The 24497-nt window shown below is 37.8% G+C and overlaps 1 protein-coding gene and 1 pseudogene across 3 annotated transcripts in view; one reads left to right on the top strand and one right to left on the bottom strand.

Annotated features, from left to right (window-relative positions):
- Positions 1 to 24497, bottom strand: part of GABRB1 (gamma-aminobutyric acid type A receptor subunit beta1) — a 363737-nt gene that overhangs the window by 156420 nt on the left and 182820 nt on the right. The gene's annotated exons all lie outside the window — the stretch shown is intronic.
- Positions 1 to 24497, top strand: part of LOC112652342 (dynein light chain roadblock-type 2-like) — a 41949-nt pseudogene that overhangs the window by 13892 nt on the left and 3560 nt on the right.

Here is a 24497-nt window from a genome sequence, read left to right as displayed (position 1 = left end):
AGGCAGACCCATAATTTCTGTATAACCAAAGGAGATAAGATATATGTTATACAAATATTAAAATATCTTCATAATTCATGCTGCATAGGCTGTGAGGGGGAGTTGGAGATAAAAGTTCAGAAACCCTTGGGCATTACTATGTGGATGAGGATGTGACCTTTCCATGGGAGAGTCTGGTTCTAGCATGGAAGAGAAGGCATCCAATGTTTGTCAGTATTCCAGTAAGGAGAGTAAGCAAAGATTGCCGGTGTAAATTCTTCTATGAGTGATGTAAGCCTGGAGTGTGCAGAGGGTCAGGGTGAGAGCACACCTACAGTGTGCCAGCCTGCTAACCTCACAGCCAGGTAGGTACATTTGTGGTCTTCTCCCACAGAGCTCTGTGCAAGACCAGATGACCCAGACATTCTTCTCGTTGGCCAGGACACACACAGGTAACACACAATAACCATCTAATTGGCTAACATTCTCAAATGGGGGCAAGAAGAGGGAAGAGTGAAAATACTAGTTCTATGCTACAACATCTTAGCACCTTCCCTTTAAGTCTAAATTACTTTTGAGAAAAAAAAAAAAAGCCACTTTCAGCATGAAAGCTCTACTGTTGCTGCCCACCGTCAGAAACCACAATATACAGACTTTCAGTTTCTCTCACTGGAAAGATAACCTGTAAAACTACAAATGATGCTGTAGAGCTAAAACACAAGAATAGAAGCAACAGCTTTCTGAATTGGAAGAATCTGAAACCGATCTGCAAGGGAAATGAGGAATGCTGATTTATTATATACAACAAAAGAAGGCCAGAGTCTATCTATCTGGGTTTTCTGTGGCTTTTTCTAATTACATGGGCCAGTTTACTGAGAATGCACAGTTTGTGGTTCTTTTATAGAGGAATTGGAGGCTGGAAGAAGAATTGGAGGCTGGAAGAGGAATTGGAGGTTGGAAGAGGAAGAGGAAGAATAGGAACAGGATGAGGGAGAAGGAGAAGAAAGGCAAGGACAAGAACTGTCACAATAATCATCACAGTGGCTATTACTAAATGCTACCAAGGGCCAAGGGCCAAGGGCCATGGGCCAAGGGCCATGCCATGCCCTCGCAAGGCCTGATTCCACTAACCTCCACCAAAGTCCTACGGTGTTGGCATTGCTGCTGTGCACAGTCTGCACATGAGGAGAGTAAGGCACGGAACACGTTAATTACTTGCCTAGCCTCATCCATGTCTTCTGAAGCCAGCAAGCAAAGGCACCTTTACATTTGAGCTCTTGGTGACTCTGGATTCAGCTCTTTGCAACTGTAGAGTTACAGTAAAATCTATGGGTGTGAAAGGAGAAAGGATCGTTGTGCACCATCATGTCTTCCCTCCTGTTTAGCTCCCATTTGGTCTAGACATCCAGAAAGACTGCCTCTTCTCTCGCCGGAGCCTTAGGCCAATACAATGCTAATATCCGCCACTCTTGAAAAACTGAATTCCCAATTTATTAACTATGCATGCACAGTGTAGAGATACAGTCTATTTGAAAGCACAGCTCTTATCACTCAGAGAAATATCCTGATAATCACTTTGGCAAAAATAGGGGCTTTGGGAGGTGTCCTGTGATAAAAATTTTGACATTTTAGCTCACTTTTTAAAACTTTTACCTTTTATTTTATTACTCCCTCTTGCTTTTATAAAACTAACTCAGAAAAAAAAAATTAGAATCAGGAAATGATCTCCTGGTGGCTGCCTGCAAAAGTGGGAATAATCCTCCCAAATAATAAATAATCACAAACATGCTATTCAGACAGAGCTGCAGGGTCAGATGATGGGAACTCCTAACAAGGCCAAGAACTGAATAAATTGCCTCTTGATCTCTCCACTGAGAATAAATTCATGTAAATCCGAGGAAGCTGAGCTGCTGCTGCTGTTGCTAATCCACCATGTGTAGTGACTAATTTTATTAAGTGAAATACAAGAAAAAGAAAGATCCTTGCAGTAGAAATGTGCTCAAAGATGATTGCCTTGGCCTAAACTCTGAGCCCTGTGGCAGCAGCAACTGAGCAAGGCCAATTAGGCTGCTCATCAGGCAGTGTGGGGGCACCAGGGATGAAGGTGAGTGCAGAGCCACTGCACAGGAGGTTCGTGAGCACAGGACAGCACCCACCCTGAGCGCATCTCTAGGAAGATGAAAAACAACTACTGTTCTTGACGTTGAGGTGACCTCTCTCTGAAGATGGGTTGACCATACTTTAAAAAGTTTGCCTTTCTTTGACTGAAATATTTGAAAGCCATTACCTCTGAAAATTTGATGTTTATAATTTCAGATGAATCAGTGTGCTAATAACTTCCTTTTCTGTTACAAGTTGTAAACTCAAAGCCTTTTTAGACCAAGCTATAGTAGCAAACAATACAAATAAGTAAGACTGTAGAGGTTATAGGGCCCACTGCTAACCGGACAGGTCCACTGCTGATTCATTTTTCCCCCTCAATGTGCCAGACTCTACTACAGTGAAATATACACCTGGCCCTCAACTCAGCCATTCTGTTCTTAAGTATATATCCAAGAGATATGACCATGTATGTTCACCAAAAGACATTTACAAGCAAATTTATTTCTGATTACAAAACCTGAAGGTAGTCCAAAGAAATCTCATAATAGGAAAATGGATAATTAAAATGTGGTATGTTCGTACAATGGAATATTACACAGCCATAACAAAGAATGAAGTCCTGATACATTCAACAACATGAATGATTCTCAGATGTTATGCTGATTTGGATGAAAACACATGCAAAGGATTAAAGACTATAATTTGATTTATGTAAAGTTTGAGAACCAGCAAAACCAACCGATGATGATAGAAGTCAGAATAATAACTTCTTTGAGTGGGGTATTGTTTGGGAAGGGTTATAAGGAATCATCTGAGGTGCTAAAAATATTCAATATCTTGGTCTGGGGTAGATACATGGATGTACACCTTTGTAAACTGGCATCAAACTGAACATTTAATATTGGTTTTACCCTATGTCTACATATTGGTGTCTGTATGTCATAATTCAAAGGGTAAAAAAATTATACCACCACAGGACAAAACAAAACAATAAAAAAATAAAAGCTGTGCCAAAAAAATGAAATACTCTGAGCAACAATTTGGCCACTGATCCTGAACTTATGTTCCCAACTAATGTTTCTAAATCTCTTTCCAACACAGTTCAAGACTTACTGTCTTCTTACTCCTTAGCTCATGGTTTCCCTTTCGGGAAAAGAATTAGGACATCACAAAGACTGATTTCCACTTAATATTTACATTTAGGTTTCTATTCTTAATTTTTGGATGTTGTTTAATCTCCACATTTTGGTAAATTTTCCAGTTTTCTTCTTGTAACTGATTTCTAGTTTCATACCATTGTGGCTTAAAAAGGTTATTGATATGATTTCAAACTTCTTAAATTTGTTAAGACTTGTTTTGTGGTCTCACATATAATCTATCCCGAAGAGGTTCTCATGTGCACTTGAGAAGAATGTGTATTCTGTTGCTCTTAGATGGAATGTTCTATATATATCTGTTAATTCCATCTGGTCCCTTTTACGTTTAATATAATTTTATGTTGACATTTCCTAGCATTGCCATAGCTCACATCTATTTTATAGGATAGCATTTTATTAATAGATTCTTTAGTTAACTATTACATTATTTTTCAGAACTTAGGATGTTGCCATTTTTTCATTGAAATTAAATGAATTCTTTTAGTTTTCCATCCTCAGCTTATTTTTCTAGGGCTATACAGACAAAGGCCAGTAAGTGAATTCTCAGAGCCTATTCTAATGCCATATTACTTTTAAAGGGCTGGCATTATTCATATTGTCAAATGACATTTATAAGACTGCCTATTTGTTACATCATTAGGCTTGTTAAAAATCATTTTTTAAAAAATCAAAGTACAATGACTAAAATTATTTAAAGGATCTTTATTTTTAGAATGGAGGCAGATTTCCCAAATACTAGCTAACTTTTAGAATTTCTCTATTTGTGTATTATTTCTGATTACCTATTAAACAGAATCTGTACACTGACTATATATATTAACTTCAGTTTTCTCTATAATTTGGGTAGCAAAAGTTTATCTATTATGTTTACCTGCTATGTTTTCCTCATTCTGCTGTTTTAAAGTTTACTGTATTTTGCCTTACAAAAAGCTATCTTTATGTGGTCAGGCATACTTTATCTCTATTTTTTTTAAGATTTTATTTATTTATTCATGAGAGACACAGAAAGAAAGATGCAGAGACATAGGCAGAGGGAGAAGCAGGTTCCATGCAGGAAGCCCAATGTGGGGCTTGATCCCAGGACACCGGGATCATGCCCTGAGCCAAAGGCAGACTCTCAACCACTAAGGCACCCAGGAGTCCCTTTTATCTCTAATAACCTCCACTTTTTTGAATGGCTTGAGTTTCTCTTTCTTCATATTAAATGTTCCACATTTAAATATACTATACTTTCTTCTGTACTTTATAAAATAAGTTACATGTTCTTTGATTCAGTTGTAATTTATTGCAATGTCAAATGTGAAATATAAGTCCAAATTAATTACTCTTCATATGAATATCTAATTATGCAAAAAAACTATGAAATAGTGCCCACTGTTATATTAGTTTTTGCTCAAATACTCAAAAAAGAATAAATATATTGAAAACCCTCAATTTTATGCCTTTGAATATTTCCTCCTAATTTTTAAAAGTCTAACCACATTTGGAGTTCTAATATTAAAACATTTGCAAAATAGATAAGCAAGTCAATCATCTTTATGTAGCTGTGTCTGTCTCCTTGGTCTATCTATCTATCATCTCTGGTTTTCTTGCCTGCTGCTTATACATTCAATATAAATATTTTGAAGATGTTTGCCTTTGAAGTGTTTTAGAATATTCTATGGAAACTGGAATTGACATCTTATTGCATTTATCAAATAATTTAAAGTAGTACAGTTTAATTATATTGTTGTTCAAGATAAGATGTTTACTTTCCACTTTCTTCAGTCAGAATGAATTGTCCCTTTCTCTGTGTTTCCAAAGACTTACTCATAGTTTCCACTTGCAGATTCTCAATGACTGTTTGCTGCTTAAGAATAGATTGAAAATAGGGAATGTAGCAACACCAATATTTATGCCCAAATCTGATATGTTGATGGAATGAAGGGAGAATTTCAATGGTGTAGGTGGCAATATCAAAACATGCTCAAATCAAAGATATTAATAAAGGGAATATTTTTTTCTTCTTTTTAAAATGCTCTGAATGAGGTAACAAGTTTAAGCCAGAAATTTTACCATCAACAAAGTCTTACAAAACAAGGAAAGCAATAAAAATTTTTGTAAAAGAAGTAGACAATGGGATTTTTTTTTTTTCACAGAATGAAGCCAAGGTGATAAAATAGCATTTGTTTTTAACTTGGGGAAGCATAACAAACCTTAAAGTGATGGAGTTGCTGCCATCCTTTTGGAGTGATAAAACACCCTGAATTATTTAGAAATTTAAGTTTTATTAAGTTCTTATGAACAATTTCATAGCTTGCATTCAAAGTAATTCATCACTCTCAAGGAAGTCTTCTGTTACAACCAATGAAGAGAACATTCTACGATTACATTTTTCTTATTATCCTGTCACATTTCGAGCAATATTTTATAGCAACCATAGGTTTCAAAAAGTGAATATTTCAGGGAAGAACACAAGACAGTGGAGTTTATTCTTCAAGAGTAGATTAGTGGGGGCACCTGGGTGGCTCAGTCGGTTAAGCATCTGACTTCAGCTCCGGTCATGATCTCAGGGTCCTGGGATAGAGCCCAGTGTCAAGTCCCATGTCAGGCTCTGGGCTAGGGGGAGTTGCCTTGTCCCTCTCCCTCTCCTTCTACCCCTCCTCCGCTTATGCACATGCACAAACAAATAAAATCTTTATTAAAAAGAGTACATTTAATGATGTTAAATACAATTTCTTGACCAGCCATTAAATACTCTTATCTGAGGTGAATAAGCTATCAATGTCTGGTGTACTTAGTATTTGTACAATTTGAAACCATAGCTCTTTTTAAAAACACCATAAAATGTAATTTTATGTCTAAAATATAATGCATATTATGTTCCACTTTTTAGATTTGTCAAGGATCTTGCACTTAGAAATTGATAATATAGTCTAATGATGTAAACTGACATAAATGGAGAAATTATAGTACAATTTGGTAAGTTGGCACCTTAGTACATAAGATCTAAAAACTCTGAGAGGAGGAGCAACTAACCAATCCTCAAATAATAAGAAAAGTAGAATCCTGAAAAAGTTTGGATATGAGGGGAGTTAAGGAAGTTCAATTTCAGTAGTAACGTTTGGCAAAGAGTGGTAAAAGATGATGCCAGAGAGAGGCTGGAACCAACTATTAACACATTCATGTGACAAATGCAGAAGTTAAAATTTTATTTCAAATTACAGAAAGCTCTGAAGGTTCAGTGAGGTTTTCAAGTAAGACAGAAATACAATCAGCTTCATCCTGTAAGGAAGTGACTCTGGTGGCAGTGTAAAGAATGGTCAAGATTAGAGAGAGAGACAACTGGAAGAAGAGTAGAAGTATAAAAACCAAAATGGCGATGATAATATGACTTATGGCAGAGGAAGCAGGAATGGAAACAAGAAAAGACATTAGAGAAGCATTTTTTTGAAGTAGAATCCAAAGATTTGATTATCCATTAGATGTGCTATGAGAAGTAGAGTTAGTCTGATGAAGGTGTCTGAAGATGTGGGTACTATTAATAGAAGTGCATCATGCTGGAGATGAAGCAGACTTGCAGGGGAATATTATGAGTTCCACCTTAGAACTTACAAGGTGAGTTAAGTGCTAAATCTGAAATGTGTGCAGGGAGTCTAGATGTAATTAAATTCAGGGTCAGATGACAAAGTTTTCAGCAAAAACCATTGTTTTTAAAATCACAAAAGCAGATGATTATGGATGGACCAAATGAGAAGAGCTGGTTTAGAAACCTGGGGAAAATTAACATTTGAAGGATTGTTAAAGGATGAGAGAAGGTAATAGAATAAAGAGAAGACAGGGATCCCTGGGTGGCTCAGCGGTTTCGCGCCTGCTTTTGGCCCAGGACGTGATCCGGGAGTTCCGGGATTAAGTCCCGCATCTGGCTCCCAGCATGGAGCCTGCTTCTCCCTCTGCCTGTGTCTCTGCCTCTCTCTCTCTATCATAAATAAATAAAAATAAATCTTAAAAAAAATAAAAAAAGAGAAGAAATAGGAAAGTTCTACCTCAAAAGCCAAAGAATAGAGAAAATACATAAACATGTAAATACCTAAGATATACCTAATAGAATGAGGATTAAAAATAGTTATCTGGATTTGGCAATTAGAAATTGCTGGTGATCTTAGTGAAAGAAATATGAGAAGTCAGTATTATCATCCTTGACCAAGCTCATGACTGCTGTATTTGAAGCTGTGAACAGTGGCTCTGGTTGTGGGGATTTTAGAGTTGGACACTTGTTAAAAGAACCAGGAAGGACCTTGACCCTAACACTGTTGTGACAGGTGAGAGAGAAGTTAACTTTAATACCATGGGCAAAACTCTAATTTACAGTCATGTTTATAGCTTGCTTCTTCTATTTGTAAACTAGAAGGATAAAACCTACTGTTTTGTAGGGAATTGTTGGAAAGAACAAGAAGGTCTATACAAAGGGTTTGAAGATACATGGAACTTTGATATAGTATTTTAAGAACACAATGTACTGAGTATAATTATGAGCATCATCAATTTGTTGCCTTGGAAAACCTTTACTGAAACTCCAACAGAGTTGAACACAGATACAATGCCCAAAATTTCTAGGTAATTGTGATTGTCCTCTTCATGGCTGTGTTGAAAATAAAGGACTAACAATAGGCCTTCCCATGCCCGTAATAGTGGGCATGAGTACCCACTATTATGTTCCAGGCATGTTGTAAATACAGTTCATGTACCCAAAGAGCTCACAGTATCTCCATGCTCAATACAAAAAGCTAACCTAGTCCCTCAAATCACTGGATTTGTCTATCTCCAGGGTCTCCACCTCCCAGGCAACTGCTGCATTGTTACTTTGTGTTTTCCAATAATAAAAAACACTTTATAATAGACTAATTTCCACTGCTATCCAGTAAATTCTGATTTCTTCCTAAGTACATTTAGAGCACTAAGGAAGTGATTTATCATCATAGAAGCAGAACATTTCTAGCTTTTAGTGATTGAGTCATAGGTTGCTAGACCATTGGTGATTATAACGTGGCTATAATTATTTTTTTCAATCTCGTCCTTTTACAGATGAAAGAACTGAGACCCAAAGAAGTCAGATGACTAACACAGAGCATTACTGTGATTTCAGTTAAGCATATGACATTTCTATTTGCTGACAACCATGATTCTCTTGAAATAGCTAATTTATTTTAAACTTCTCTTATGGAAAAATCAATTTTACCAAACCCATCATGCACTGTTGTTTTAATACAAATGCCTTAATTATTAGTTAATTGGTTTGAATTTTCCAGTAGCTTCTAAAGCCTCACCAGTGCCGATGTGCCTTTAGGAAGGAACAAAGGATTGGGACTCAAGAGCTTTTGCCTCTGGTCCAGCGTTTTGAAGCTTATCCCTAAACCCACAGTTTCTGACTGCAGACTGAATTGATAGGTATGGAAGACCTTAAAGCCTTTTACCTTATAAATCCAGCCCTGTCAAGAGTCCCAGTCTGACTGAAGCCTCAAATGAAGGTCTATTATATGAAATTGGGCAGCTCTTTGACTGTCTTCCATGGGATATTCAGAAGGTATTCCAAAGACAATGAAGGCCAAATTCCATATAACGGACCCTTCCCCCAGAGCATAAATGCCCAAGATGGATGTCACTGAAGTTCCAGGCATTGTTTTAGACCTGGGATTTCTAATTAACAGAGTCACAGTGTTGTGGGAAAACACAGATGCAGGAGAGAAAATAAACAGCAAGTTAGCAAGTTCAATGTCAGGCATTGGCATTCATGCCTTCTTTGATTTGACCCATAGAACTGTGCTCCTGGTTAGTTCCTCCAAATGGTATCTGTTCTGTTTGGACTAGAATGAAATCTGTATCATAATCATTGAACTTTTTGCCATTCCAAGGAGGTGGAGGGCACATTAAATATCCTCTTTCCCCACTACTATCTCTCTCAAAATCTCCTCTCCCTGAAATGATTAGAGCTCCTTCTTACCTTTGTGCATGGATTTGAGTGCAGTTTTTTTTTTAAATCACTTTTCAGAGGTAATCATGGCATGTGCTCCCAGTTGTGGTTTATAGGAGGATCCAATGGGCATTCCCTCCAGCATCATTTAGCTCCCCAGCGGCACTGCCCACTTCCAGACTCAACTTTCTTCCCTCCTGTCACCTAACCCTCCCCCATACCACACACTCGTATAATTCATTGGCAGCAAGCTTCATTCTTAGCTAGCTTCAAGGCTTTGGGGAAATGAAAGGTAGTTCTTCAACAAAATGTGGGGGGTTTCCTTATTTTTATAACAATAATTTTTTTCCCTACAATTCAGGCTTTATTATAGCAACAATAATTTTTTTTGCCATATGTTTCCTTTGAAAGCTAGCACAATCCAATAAAGTATCACTTGTAAGTGCATTGTATTTATTTCCTATTGCTGTTGTAACAAATTATCACACATTTGGCAGTTTAAAACAACAGAAATTTATTCTGTTATAGTTCTGGAGGCCAAATTCCCACAATTAAGGTGTTGGCAGGGCCACACTCTCTCCAGAAGCTCCAGTGGAGAATCTCCTCCTTGTTCTTCCAGTTTCTGATGGTTTCCGAAAGTGAGCATTTTTTTTTTTAAGATTTGTTTATTTATTTGAGAGAGAGAGCTTGAGAAGACAGGGGGCAGGGGCAGAGGGACAGAGAGTCCTAAGCAGACTCCACGTTGAGCACAGAGGGGAGCTAGATCTCGTGACTCTGAGATTAGGGCCTTGAGATCACAATCACAACCTGAGCTGAAAACCAAGAGTCAGACGCTTGACCGACTGTGCCACCCAATATCTCTTCTAAGGACACATGTGATTGCATTTTGGGTCCTCCATGATACCAGCATAAGTAACTTTTCTCATAATCTTTAACTTAGTCACATGTATGCTTGTGAGAGAGAGGCAGAGGGCACGTTGAGATAGACACACACAAGGGGAAAGGTGGTGTGAAAATGGGCCAGATAACTGGAATGAGACAGCCATAGTTGAAAACTGCTCAACTTCACAGGGCGTCTGGGTGGGTGGCATAAGCAACCCTTCCCATAATCTTTAACTTAGTCACACTGTTTACAATATAAGGTAATATTTACTCTTTTACTACACAAGGTAAATGTACATAGGTTTCAACAATTAGGAAGTGGCCTTACTTTTGAGATATTCAGCCTACCACAAACATTATGGTTACCAAAAGTCTATTTTTGCTTGGACATTCTTTTCTTTCTAGAAATCCATACAGAATTATCTGATACTTGGATGTCACACAAGCCATTTAATGAACTTCGCACATCTAATGGTTGTGGTATAGTCCGTGGCAAATAAACACTACTTCTTTCCCTGTCCCCTTTCCTTAACATACACTGAGTCTTTCTTATACAATAAGCTACACCAATACTGAGTGGACATTCAGCATGAGTTTCATTCATTCATCTGATTTCTTTTGGCAAACATGTATTGAACCTCATACATCTGTCAGGTTTGAGCCAGACATGCCAAATAATTTAGCTCACTTAATTTTCCAACAGCCATTTGAATAAGAGCTTGGCGTCATGATTAAGATGTAGTGTTTTGAAGTCAGACAGACTAGATTCCAATCTAGCTTCCCGACTTCTTAACTATGGGAGTATACATCTATACTGACGACAAGAGAGTTCTAGTGTTCTCTACTTGGGTCAGTCTTGAGAGATGCATTAAACCAAAACTTATACCTAAGGCACAGTATAATAGAGTTAGAAAGTGTGTTTGATATTCCTATTTGCCCCTCCAGACCCACTCTCCACCCTTTATTCACTCTCCTTGATGTCCCAGGATGATATCCTATATGGATAATAGAGAGGGCTTTGTGACCTTTTGGCTTCCTTTTGGATCTGGCCAACAGAACCCAGTAGCAGCAGATTAGAGGGTGGGAGGACAGTGAAGTCACAGTATCTGTTACTTTAGCTCCCACCTTGTGGGCTCCCCTCGGTATCAGGTGACCCTCCTATAAAGCCACTCTCTCTCACCAGTCCCTTTAAGGGACCTCACTATTAGTTGGTCTAGGTATTGGATTCTGTGTCTGTTGATCCCCCTAAACTCTGCCTCACTTTTGCAGAGTCCCTTGATTAGACTTTCTCCAAATAACCAAGTTTGAATGTGTCATCTCTTCCTATCCTGACCAGCATAGCAAGGTCAAATATTACTTAGCTATTGTCAACTCCAAAGGGTGGAGTAATGTCCCTGAATTTGCAAATAACTTTTAGACTTGGACAAAGATTCTCAGATCCCTGGTGTTCCATGGCTTGAAAGGCAGTTTCATAAAGCCATTTCCACCACCAAACATGTTAGCTGAGCCTTAACCCTGAATCTGAACAGGGTTCTTGGGTTTGAAATGCGAGAAGAGAAGTCTGAAACTTCCGTTAGGACTAAAAGACTCACCAGGTGGACAGATTCATACTGTAAAGCACCATTGTGTTGAGAATATGTGAAATTATCCTGCCCATTTTTTTTATGAAACATCTGATACTGCTTACCTCTTTGAGAATGTGGATTATGTCTTTTTCTTTTCTTTTTAAAAAAATATTTATTCATGAGAGACACACACAGAGAGAGGTATAGACATAAGCAGAGGCAGAAGCAGGCTCCATTCCATGCAAGGAGCCTGATGTGGGACTCGATCCCAGATCTCCAGGACCACACCCTGGGCTGAAGGCAGGCGCTCAACCCCTGAGCCACCCGGGCTGCCCAATTCTTTTCTTTTTTTAAAGGAATGATATAGCATAGTAGTCAGGGGTCAAGAAGCATGTGCTAATCTCTCTGATGTGACTTCAGCTCTGCAAATTATTATTTTCATAATCTGAGACAAGTTATTCAGTCTCCCTAAAAAAACAGTTGTTATCTCATGTTTGTTTTAAGGAATAAAAGCACTCATAGTAATTGTAGTGAATGCATTGGTGGACTGCAGAGAACTTCCTTTAGGACTAAAAGACTCATCCATAAGGTTTTTTTTTTTTTTTTCAGGAACTGCTCTTCATTGAAGTAAACTGTGTAGCTCAAGGTTCTGCCCCCTGTGGAAGGGTATAAAGTCAGCCCTGAAAGGCTATACAACTTTGATCATCCTGTGGAATTAGCTGAGGCACCTGTTTACTACTTCTCCACAGATCAAGTTCTCCCTCTGTCCAATCTTATTTATAGCATGTTAATCAGCAACAGGTGGTGAGTGCTTTGGAGTCTTTGGTAAGACACTCCCCAAAGGGTGAATGAGAGATGGATAAATATCCAGGGAGCTGCTACACAAAGTTTGAAGAGTCTTCACTGTCTGAAGTTTGAAGGGTCTATTACCCTAAAATGCAAGGATGTTTCCTCCAAAGTTAGAGGGATTGTTTTATGTCATATTTCTTACCACTGAGAAAGAAGGAAAATACTTGGCAAGCTTTTGTTTTCCATTCTGGAGGTAGCATATTCCACATATGTGGGACCCATGATGCATTCTTCTTTCCAATTTCTCCCTTTTAAAATTATAAGTCTATCCTGTACCTGTCCTACCACTGTATTTTGGAAGCAGATAACTTGTCTGTCTTTACAGATTCACAGCTGGAGAATTTTGCCTTGTGATGAATCATGAGTTTCACCCAAACTTGATTTAGATGATATTTAGAAGAGATTTTGGATTTAGAGTTGATGCTGGGACGGATTAAATCTTTTGAACTGCTAAGATAGGAGTTAATGCATTTTGCATGTGAGAAGGACATGAATTATGGGGGTCCACAGGATGGAGTGTTATGGACTGAGTTGTGTCAACTCCAAATTCGTATGTTGTGGCTCCAACACTCAATTTCTCACAATGTGACACTACTTGGAGATAGGGCTTTTAAGGAGGTAATAAGTTTAAAATGAGGCTGTTAAAGTAGGCCCTAATCCAATCTAATGGTATCCTATGAGAAGAGATTAGCTCATACAAAGAGAAGCCACAGGGAGGCACTTGCATAGAGGGACAACTGTGTGAGATAGCAAAGGGACAGCCGTCTGTAAGCCAAGGACAGAGGCCTCAGGAGAAATCAAACTGGTTGACAATTTCATCTTGGATTTCCAGACTCCATAAATTTCAGTTAAGCCACTCAGTCTGTGGATTTTGTTTGGCTGCTCTAGCAAACAAAGACACCCTCCATCCAATTATTAATCAATGAGGGGATACAAAAGCCCAACCCCATTGGTTTGATTTAAGACAAATCTGAACTCAGGACTATCGTAGTTCCAGGGATCCATGCAGGATCAACTAATTACTCTGTTGCAACTGCTTTGTGCCCAAATCTGTTGCCTCTTTCTGCCTAATCCTGCCTCCCTCACTGTTACAAGTGTTCTTGATAGCACATCAGTAAGCCTCTACCTTACAGCCTGTTTCCTGAAGAGACACCCAAAGACTCTCAAGAGACACACAAATGATATAGAAGAAGAGGTGGCACATAGTAAACATTTAATAAATGTAAGCAATCACTATCAGTGTTACTAGTATCCTTACCAGTCCAGGACATTGCCCATATGAAGTGTTGATTATCTATTTGTTTACATGAATGAATGAATGAATGAATGGCTACTGTGCTAACTCTGTTTTGCTCAAATACTCCTAATGAGTGAAGCTGCAGAGCCAGATTTAACTTGATCAAGAAGTTATAGAGAGGAGCAGAGAGAGAAAAAGGTACCTGTAGCAGGCATCCCTCTCAAATTCTTGATGTTGAATAATAAAGAGTGTTATGCTGCATTTATTTGTATAAGCTCTCTTTTTCTTTCATATTCATTTCCATTTCAAAATAAACTGAGGGGACATGAAATGAAAGCAATGAGTTATGTTTTTTGGCAAGAGTGATTATTACTTATTCTATATCATTCTATTTTTTCTGTTGTCTCCCCGTGTTCCCGTCTAGTCACATGGTTCAACTGCTAGTATTGAACAGAATCACTGAAATAATATTAAAGACATTTAAGGAGGTAAAAACATTGCTTACAGCTACAATTTTCACCAAATTTTATTTAGTTCACACCTATATAGCACAGCCACTGGGACTCAGAGAAAATAAATGTGACAGGATTATGTGTTAAGATACTTATTTGTGGTTGTGATTTCTGCTTTCTCATGCAGCCAACCCCCATGTTGAGAAGAAAGGCAGGCCTCAGGGGCGTTTGGATGGAGGATTCTTGGAGATAACCTCTCTTCCTGAGTTTTATAAAAGAGGAAGAGGCTCAGGGAAGAGATTATGGTAGGTCCTTGCTGGGAAGGGGGAATAGGGAGGACTCTGAAATAAGAATTAAGTGAGGGGAGGTTCCTTGAGAACACAAAGGGGATGGAGTTTTAAACATCCTGTTAGTAGTAGGCCATTGTGCTCTGCTTCCTCTGGTTAGGGACTTTATACTTTTCATTTTTATTTTAACCAATTTGCTTGCTCACAATCTGTGGCTCAGCAATTTAGGATGGTCTGAGTTGGGCCTAACTGGCTTGGAGTGATCTGTGTGGCTGCAGTGATGTTGTGGTTGGACTGTGGCTGGATGATCTGAGATGACCTCATCCAGGTCTTGTGGTGGATGCTTAGTGTCTGCCCAGCCCTTCCTTTCTAGTTCAATAGTACTGGCTTTTTCTCATATGGTAGAAACCCTAATGCACTAGCATTTTCAAGCTTCTGAGTGCTTCATATTTACTAATGTCTTACTGGTCAAAGCAAGTCACATGGCCAAAATCAGAGGCAGTGTTGAGGGCTTATACGAGGATATGGATACAGCAGGGAAGGCTTACTGTGGACCCTTACTATAACAATATACCACAAAAGCACATATAGCCAGCCAACCTTCATAATTCATGGATTTTCTATTTGCAAATTTTCCTACATCCTAAAATTTATTTATTTATTTTTTAAAGATTTTATTTATTTATTCATGAGAGACACAGAGAGAGAGAGAGGCAGAGACACAGGCAGAGGGAGAAGCAGGCTCCATGCAGGGAGCCCGATGTGGGACTCAATCCCGGGTCTCCAGGATCAGGCCCTGGGCCGAAGGTGGTGCTAAACCTCTGAGCCACCCGTGCTGCCCCTAACATTTATTTCTAACCTCAAAATCAAGACAGTAATTTTGTCCTCATTTGTGGACTTGTGCAGAGCAGGAAAAAATTTCCGTTGCCCAACATGCATGTTTTCAGCTTAGGTCGAACAAAATGATGGCTTCCCATTTCAGTCCATACTGTAAACAAGTGTCCTTTTTGCAAGTTTTTAGTGGCACATTTTTCATATTTTTGTGATTCTGTCCGTGGTGTTGCCTCCAAGTATAGTGCTGATAATGCTGTCTGGTAATCCTAAGTGCAAGAAGGCTGTGATGTGCCTCATAGAAAAAATACGTGCATGAAATAAACTTCATTCAGGCATGCTGTTGGCTGTGAGTTCAATGTTAGTGAATCAACAATATAGAATAAATAAGGTATCTTTAAACAGAAACACACATTAAATAAGGTTATGTATGTTATGTGTTGATTGGTTGCCAAAAATGTTGTGACTAGCAGTTCACAGGAGCCTCTCTCTCTATATATATATTTTTTTCTTTTTTTTTTGCTAGGAATAGTGATTTAGTGTTTGCTAATTTGGTGTTTGAGGCAACTTCACAGAACCTAACTACCATAAACAATGAGAATTAACTGTATACCAGCTCCTATTTAGTGTAGTTTTAGAGTAGTATCCCTACATTATTTCTAGGAGAAGTTAAAATCACAAGCCACTTCTGATAAATTAAACAATAAAGGAAAGGATGGAGTGATTTGAATTAGTTCAGTAACAATTCAATTTGATAACTATCAATTAGGTATTTATATGATTGGGCAAGGCAATGTCATGTGCAGGTGCTATGGCTGGGAACAAAAATCTGAACACTTGCTTTTATCCTAAAGAAGCTCAGAATCTGGTAGAGGAAATAAAGCAGTGGGAAATGTGATTTGGATTCACACAGAGGAGAGATGTTCACAAAGTATTAAGGAAGCCCAGAAATGAGAAATGCATTTGGCTGGCAAAATCAGTGCAGCATTCATAGAAGAGATATTGAAACATGGATGGTATTTTAACAGATAAAGATGAGGGAAAATGAAATTTCTTTTGTAAGAAAGGAGCATCATGAGCAATAGATACCCTGGAGAGGGGAGTGGGAGAAAGTCTGAGACATTAGGGAGTGGGTATATAATGAAAGTCTAGTGGAGTGGTTGCATCAAAGCTGGTAGGAGCTACCATTTACAGAGCATTTAATACTACTTTTTAAGCATTTCACATGCATTATTTCATTTCACCCTGAAGTATAGTATTCATAAAACTGTTTCATAGATGAAGGAACTGAGGCTCAGAGAAAGTAACTTATCCAAGGTGATGGTACTCTTCCATCTTATAGTCCTTTCCTATTTCTCTAATAAGTCCAAGCACATTCTTGCCATCCTCGCCAATGGTATTCACACTTGCTGATCTCCCTCCAAGGTCTTAACTCGTCAGCTCCTAGGACAGGCCTTCCTTGAACATCTTATCAAATCTTGATACTAATTATAATGATACATATTTATATATTATATACTTGTGTTTCTATACTCATCCATTATTTATTCATTTACGTGTATGTTTTATTCACAGCTATGTCTCCTGTACCATGTCGTAGTAGACCCTCTTGGAACATAGTAGACACCTGACAAATACTTACTGAAAAATACAGTAAGTTCCGGAAGAGCTCCTGCTTCTTGTATTATTGCTCACTTGTATATTTCCAGCCCCCAAATCATTTCTGGAATGTTATAAGGCACTTAATAAATATTTATGGCAACAATGAAATAGTAGAACCAAGACTGAAACCAGGATTATCTAATTCCATAACCGAGCATGTAACTATTATTCTGTAGTGGTTAGTTGCATGAGGTCAGAAAAAATTAATTGAATCCTAATCATAAGGGATCTTTAATTCCATATTCAACAACTTAAATTGTAATATACAGACAACTGATGATTTTGAAGTGGAGGAAGCAACTGAATCACAGCTATGCTTTAGATCAAAAGTTCTCTTTACCACCAGTTGGATTAGATTAATTATAGAGAAGGAGCCACAACAGGGGCTGGGAGAAGAGTTAACATATTATTATAAGAGCCAGATAATAGATCAATGGGGCATCAGAATCCAAAAAGACGGTGATGATTCCACAGATATTGGAGAGACCTAATACACAGAATGGTGGAGTGAGAGGTAGAAAAGTACAGAAATGAAAGATAAGAATGAGGTTCTAAGCTTATCTGAATAGCATGCTAGAGATGCCAATAATTGAAATTGGGAAGACAGAGGTTTTATTGTTTTGTTTTTTAAATATTTAATTTATTTATTCATGAGGGACACAGAGAGAAAGGCAGAGACACAAGGCAGAGGGAGAAGCAGGCTCCATGCAGGGAGCCCGAAGTGGGACTCGATCCTAGGTCTCCAGGATCACGCCCTGGGCTGAAGGCAGGCGCTCAACCCCTGAGCCCCCCAGGCATCCCAAGACATAAGTTTTAAGAGGGATTCAGGATCTGATATGAGCATGCTCATTTTTTGTTGCTGGTAGATCCTCTGTGGAGAGAGAACCATTAGGAAGCAGGAAACTTAGAAGCTAAACTGGGAGTTATATACTTGGGAATCATCTGTAGTGAGGTAGTTAATGAGATTGTGATGATAGATAAGATTGCCACATTAGAGCAATTTCAGAAGAGGGAGAGAGTATATGTATGAAGAATGCCTTCCCTAAACAGAAGGAAGCAGGAGAATGGGAAATGGAGGGATCAAGAGGGCCAAGAAGAAGGAAGAAAGTGCCAAGTTGTAATAAGATATCAAGGAAAGGTTGTTTGGATGAGTAGAAGGTCTTTGTTATTTATTTATTTGTTTATTTGTTTATTATTTATTTATTTATTTTAGAGAGAGAGATGCTGTGAGTGAGGGGAAGGGCAAAGGGAGAAGGAGAGAGAGAATCTCAAGCCGACTTCCTGCTAAGCTCAGAGCCCAACTTGGTGGCTTGATCTTACCACCCTGAGATCAAGACCTAAACCAAAATCAAGAGTTGCATATTGACTGAGCCACCCAGACGACCCTGTAAATAGTTTTTTAAAAAAAGGATTTAAGAAATCTTGATTTGTAGGTTAGGTTGAAAGAGGTTGAGTAATATTTAATGTTTAAAGAAAAAAAATGGAACGGTAGCTCAATTGAAGAAGTTTCTTTAGGAGAAGGCCCTTCAAGATGTATTTTGTGATTTGGGGACAGAGGAGATTTGAATAATGGGCTTAACCACAGTTGGGAAGTGGAAGGCTGGCATGGCAAAAAATTAGAATATAAGAATTCTATGTTTCTGACAAGAGCAATTCTGAAATGACTGATCATGAGATCGAGGTTTCAGTAAGGAGATAAGTAATTCTTGGATGGATGTGATAGTCTGGAAGAACTGAAAGAAATCAAGATCAAAGGCACACTGCAGATAAGGAGTAGGTTCAGTAAGATCAGGAAGTGAAGAAATAAAAACTATAGCTTGTGTGTGGATTGAGTTAAAAAGGAAACTTTCATGGTTTTGGTTTTGGAAGCAGAGGAATTTCAGATAAACTGATGTGTGTATAAAATAAGATGGTAATGGGATGCCTGGGTGGCTCAGTGGTTGAGCATCTGTCTACCTTTAGCTTAGATCATGATCCCGGAATCCTGGAATCGAGTCCCGCTTTGGGCTCCCCTCAGGGAGCCTGCTTCTTCCTCTGCCTAGGTCTCTCTCTCTGTCTCTGTGTCTCTCATGAATAAATAAAATCTTTTTTTTTTTTTTTTAAAGATGGTAATGACAGACATTAGACTAAGGATTGTGAGGAACAGAATTTAGGAAAGGTTAAAACATAATTATTGAAGTCATCAAAGGATGTAATCAAAGAACAATGACTAAAAGGGAATTGAGAGGAGGACCACAAACCAAATATGAACAACACGGAGTCCAACAGATTTTACAATGGCTCAATTATAATGAATGAGTTCAGGCAGGGTTGCTTACAAGGCTTGTAAAGCAATTAACAGAAGCACTTTAGAAAACAAATAATAATAAAATAATTTATTTCAGTGCTTTATATTCATAATACATCTGTGGAGTACTTAAGTAGGTACAAGGTAGTAGGCTAGGTACTACATCTGCAGGGAGTATCAGATCTCACATTTGATGCAGTGGAACTCTGGAAAGCAGTAAGAGTATTTCACATTGACTTTGCTAACTCCTTACAGAATTATGTTCAGTGAGTTGAACTTTAATATTATATTATCAGATTTTAACATGGTCACCACGATTACACAGCACACAGCATGAGACATTTTAAAGTAGGGGCACCTGGGTGGCTCAGTGGTTGAGTGTCTGCCTTTGGCTTGGGTCCTGATCCCAGGGTCCTGGGTTTGAGTCTCACATTGGGCTTCCCATTGGGAGCCTGCTTCTCCCTCTGCCTGTGTCTCTGCCTCTCTCTCTGTATCTCTCATGGATAAATAAATAAAATCCTTAAAAAAGACATTTAAAATATATTCTACCTACATTTACATATTTCATCTCATTTAATTCTCATAAGAAACTCACAAATATTGCTCTTCTTTTTAAAATGAGGAAATAGGAATCAGAATAACAGGTTGTTCAAAGTTTTCTAGAGATCACACAGCTTATTAATCATACAGAGCACCATATTTTGAAATGAGGTCTAATTGGCCATAGACTCCAATTTTTTTTACATTAACTTTTACAAAAGAAAAGTGTACAGTGATAGAAGTTTCTCTATGACCAGACATTTCAGGTCTATTTTTCTGCCTTTGCCCACAGAGGTAGAAGCCACACATTATTTCAGGAATACTTTGCTCTAGCCTAGTAGGATTTGGCATCTGCATTACATAGCGGGGCACTGTTTTACTGTGTATTAGACATAAACTTCAGAATGAAGCACACATAAAATACCATTAGCCTTGGAATAAGAAGAAAAGAGAGATTTTAAAATGAATAATACATAGCCACTACTTCCTTCAAACAAGAGAAGCAGACACAAGAACAAGATGGAGGGGATCCCTGGGTGGCGCAGCGGTTTGGCGCCTGCCTTTGGCCCAGGGCGTGATCCTGGAGACCCGGGATCGAGTCCCGTGTTGGGCTCCCGGCATGGAGCCTGCTTCTCCCTCCTCCTCTGCCTCTCTCTCTCTCTCTCTCTCTCTCTCTCTCTATGTCTATCATAAATGAATAAATAAATATTTTAAAAAATTAAAAAAAAAAGAACAAGATGGAGAAGGAAATGAGGAAATGAAAAAGCATGGGAAAAGTTCCTAGGATTTGATTACAGAAACAATGCTCGGGTTTGAGGGCATAGACATGAGTTTGTGGTGTTCATGACTTGCTTCAAAATCATGTTTCTGGATAAATTCTAGAGGGTAGCCTGAGCTGGTAGATGATGTTTGTAGTTAGGAGACAGTTTGTTCCTTCCCTCTTAGGAGTCTTTAACTCCCATGCAAGGTCATCAATTTAGAAACTCAGGCCTCCACAGGATATAAGGTTCTGATATGAATGGTGTTTCTTGCCATGCGATGGTACCCAAAATAATAATGATATTTTATAATAATATGTATTATTATTATATGTCAGAAATGAAAAAATATAGAGAATAACATAACAAGTATTTACTCATTCTCCATATTAGATTTATAACACTATAAATATAGTTGAAAATCCCTGTGTAGTTGTCCTCTGTCACTTTGGTATCTTTTTTTTTTTTGAAAAAAAAAAAAAAGATTTTGTTTATTTATTCATGAAAGACACACAGAGAGAGGCAGAGATGCAGGCAGAGGAGAAGCAGGCCCCCTGCAGGGAGCCCGATGCAGGACTCGATCCCAGGACTCCAGGGTCATGACCTGAGCCAAAGGCAGATGCTCAACCTCCAAGCCACCCAGGTGCCCCTTACTTTGGCATTCTTCATACATTCCTAGACTCAGTGGTTATCATTTTCAAAAATATCTTCATTCTATAAGTATACGTTCATAAACTATAGTATTGTTGTCCATGTCCATCTTGTACATATTATTTATAAGTTTTAAAAAATATTTATCCATATCGACATATGCAAATCTAACTTGTTTATTTTTTTAACTTGTTTATTTTGTCTGCAGTGTAATGTTTTGTTATGTGACTGTATCACATTTCACGTTTTCATTTTCCTGCTAGTGCATATTTCAGTTGTTTTCAATTTTCTTTCACTATTAAAATAATGCTACAATAAATAGTTCTTTGCAATTCTTTTTAAACACACATGCAAGAATATAAACTTAGGACTGGATTTCCTGGGTTGAAGAATGCACAAATTCAGTCTATGAGATATGATTTAGTTGCTTGTCAATATGGTTGTCCCAAATGTGTATTCCGTTCAGCATTGCATGAGAGTTCTTAATATCAACATATTATTGCCAAACTATTTATTAAGCTTTGTCAGTCAAATGGGTGTGAAATGTTTTCCCTAGTTACTAGCAGAATTATCTTACCATGCATCTATTTGCCATTGGATTTCCCTGATTCTCATTAGAAATCTATGTGTGACTTTTAGCTATTGGTCTAGAAGTTATTCTGACCATAATTTTTATTATAATAGATTATTTCTATGCATGAAAATGGCATCAAAGAATGTCACAATACAAAGAGCCCTAATATTGAATGAGGCTCAAGGTGGTTCTCCTGCAGCTCTACAGTAGCCCTGAGGTTAAGTCTGAGAACTGCTTAAGAAGGTCAGTGATTATTTTCCCATCACATATTTTCTACAATCACCATGGTATTTTTCTTAATGAAGTATAAAACAATGGTATGGTACTTTATGGCCAAAGATTCCCTTTCCTTTTAAAAAAATATCAAATATAGTATAATTATATTACTAATATTTTGAGGAAGTAGAATGAAATTTAAATGAGTTGAAGAGTGAAAAATGATTGAATCACTCTGAAAAGGCTAGTTTTGAACAGTGAAGAAGAAAAGTTTCTCATAAAATCTGGCATATTTCCTCAGCTCTCTTCTCAAAAGGTGATATTTATTCATGGTTCATTTTTCCTATTTACTTCCATTTTTTAACTTGGAAAGTCTATTCTTTATGACTAATATATTCCATTCCCATTTATCAATAACAGACAAGCACAGTGGCCATTCATTTAAGGTAAGGGATTTCATAGACTGTGATATCAGCCACTTGAAATAATTTATGCAGTTGCAAAGCTCCTGTGTGAATAATTTGAGCAGAGCTGTGTCACCCAATATGAATGAAGAATTTGACTGAGCTGGCTTTTGGAAAGAGAGTATTCAGTCTTGCTCCAAGACCATTCTAGGCTGTTTGAATATCCAGTACGAACAAAACTTCTACTAAAGTGGGCTTGTTCTTTGCAAATAAGTTACTGTATTCACCTAAATGAGTTTTAATAATTAAGTTGATCAGTTTATTGAAATATTCAGGTAATAAAAACCAAAATTAATGCTTCTTCTAAGGATATGGTCGATTCTTCTTGTTCTTATTGTCATTTATGATCATAGAGAACTCAGGATCTTATAGTACATCAAAGTATATTAGCTTTGACTCCTTCAGGGTATATCTTATTTATTTATTCATTCATCTTTTTTACCACAAGTTTTCATTTAAATTCCAGTTGGTTAACATACAGTGTAATACTAGTTTCAGGTGTAGAATTTAATGATTCATCACTTTCATACGTCCCTCAGGGCTCATCACAAGTGCCCCCCTTAATCCCCATTACCCATTTAACCTATCCCCCCCATCCACCTCCCCTCTAGTTTGTTCTCTATAGTTAAGAGTCTGTTTCCTGGTTTGCCTCTCTTTCTTTTTTCCCTTCCCTCATTTGTTTTGTTTCTTAAATTCCACATATGAGTGAGATCATATGGTATTTGTCTTTCTGACTTATCTTGCTTAGTGTAATACACTCTAGCTCTATCCGCATCACTGCAAATGGCAAGATTTCATTCTTTTTATGGCTGAGTAATATTCCACTGTATTTATCCATCTTTTTATTTACTCTCTCATCTCCCTAGCATAGTCTTTTGGACTGGTTGTTGCTCAGTAAGTAAATAAATTTATATAAATAAATGATGTTTCCTGAACGCTTTAAACATATAATTAGGTTATCTGCAGGCAAATTTTAGAAACAGTAAGAGAACTCCATCTATTATGTTGGTATTCCAATCAGCAGAAATGGGGAAGGATAAATAAGGGTGCACCCATAGAGATCCCTGTAGAAGTCATAACATGACACTTTTGGTTGTATACATTGAGCAGTATATGTCCTAAGACCATACTTTGCTGTAAAGGAAGCTAGGAAATGTAATCTTTACTTAGACCAGTTATATGATATGCCTAACTAAAACTTAGGGTTCTGTTCCTAAGGAGGAAGTGAAGAATGGATATTTGGTGACTTCTATTAGTCTCTACTACAACATTAATTAGCTTTCCTCTCTTATAGAGAAATTCTGTTGACTGATGGCTTTGGAAACAAAATGATTGGGTAGGATACTGTTATTAATGTGGCTGGGAGAACCATATTGCGAGGAGTTTTACAGTTTAGTAATAAAAATTTGAGTTAAAACAATATATGACACTTAACATTTTCATCGCCATATTTTTCATAAGAGGCTATTAATACCTTTTTTTTAAAAAACATAGCTGAAATTCTCATTTCCTTCTAGATACAATTTTCTCTATACATTCTCCAAAAACCAATAAGGAGAGCAGACGAAATCAAGGATAACCTATGCCTATAACATAAGTAGGAGACAGAGAACACCACAAGTACAATTTGCCTGTAGGTAGGGAAATGTTTCCAAATCAATGGGGCCAGCTGCAGATCTCATGCTGGTGTTGGAAGTCAGGTAGAAACTGCCAGGAAGAGGGAAGGGGGCGGGGGCTGTGGTGATAGAACACACATAATATTAGCTCCAGACAAAAAGAGCGCTACCATAAAAGGGGAAACATTGAGGTAGGACAAAGATTTGATAGCTCAGTGGGCTGAAGGGAAGGAGACTGAAAGTTCACAAGACCAGTGTCTTGTGACACTATTAAGACACTACTGCTGCAGATGGAAACAACCTTGAAGTCTTGGAATAAAGAATGAAAAAAAGCAGTGACAATTAAGAGTCTTACCAAAGTAGAATATAATCACAAAATAAGGAGATACACCTTCTGTACAGAACAAAGGAAAACACTATTGATTTTAGAAACAGCA

This window comes from Canis lupus, chromosome 13 (genome assembly GCF_003254725.2).
Source record: "Canis lupus dingo isolate Sandy chromosome 13, ASM325472v2, whole genome shotgun sequence".
Lineage (NCBI taxonomy): Eukaryota > Metazoa > Chordata > Mammalia > Carnivora > Canidae > Canis > Canis lupus.
This window is presented reverse-complemented; position numbering and strand designations above follow the sequence as displayed.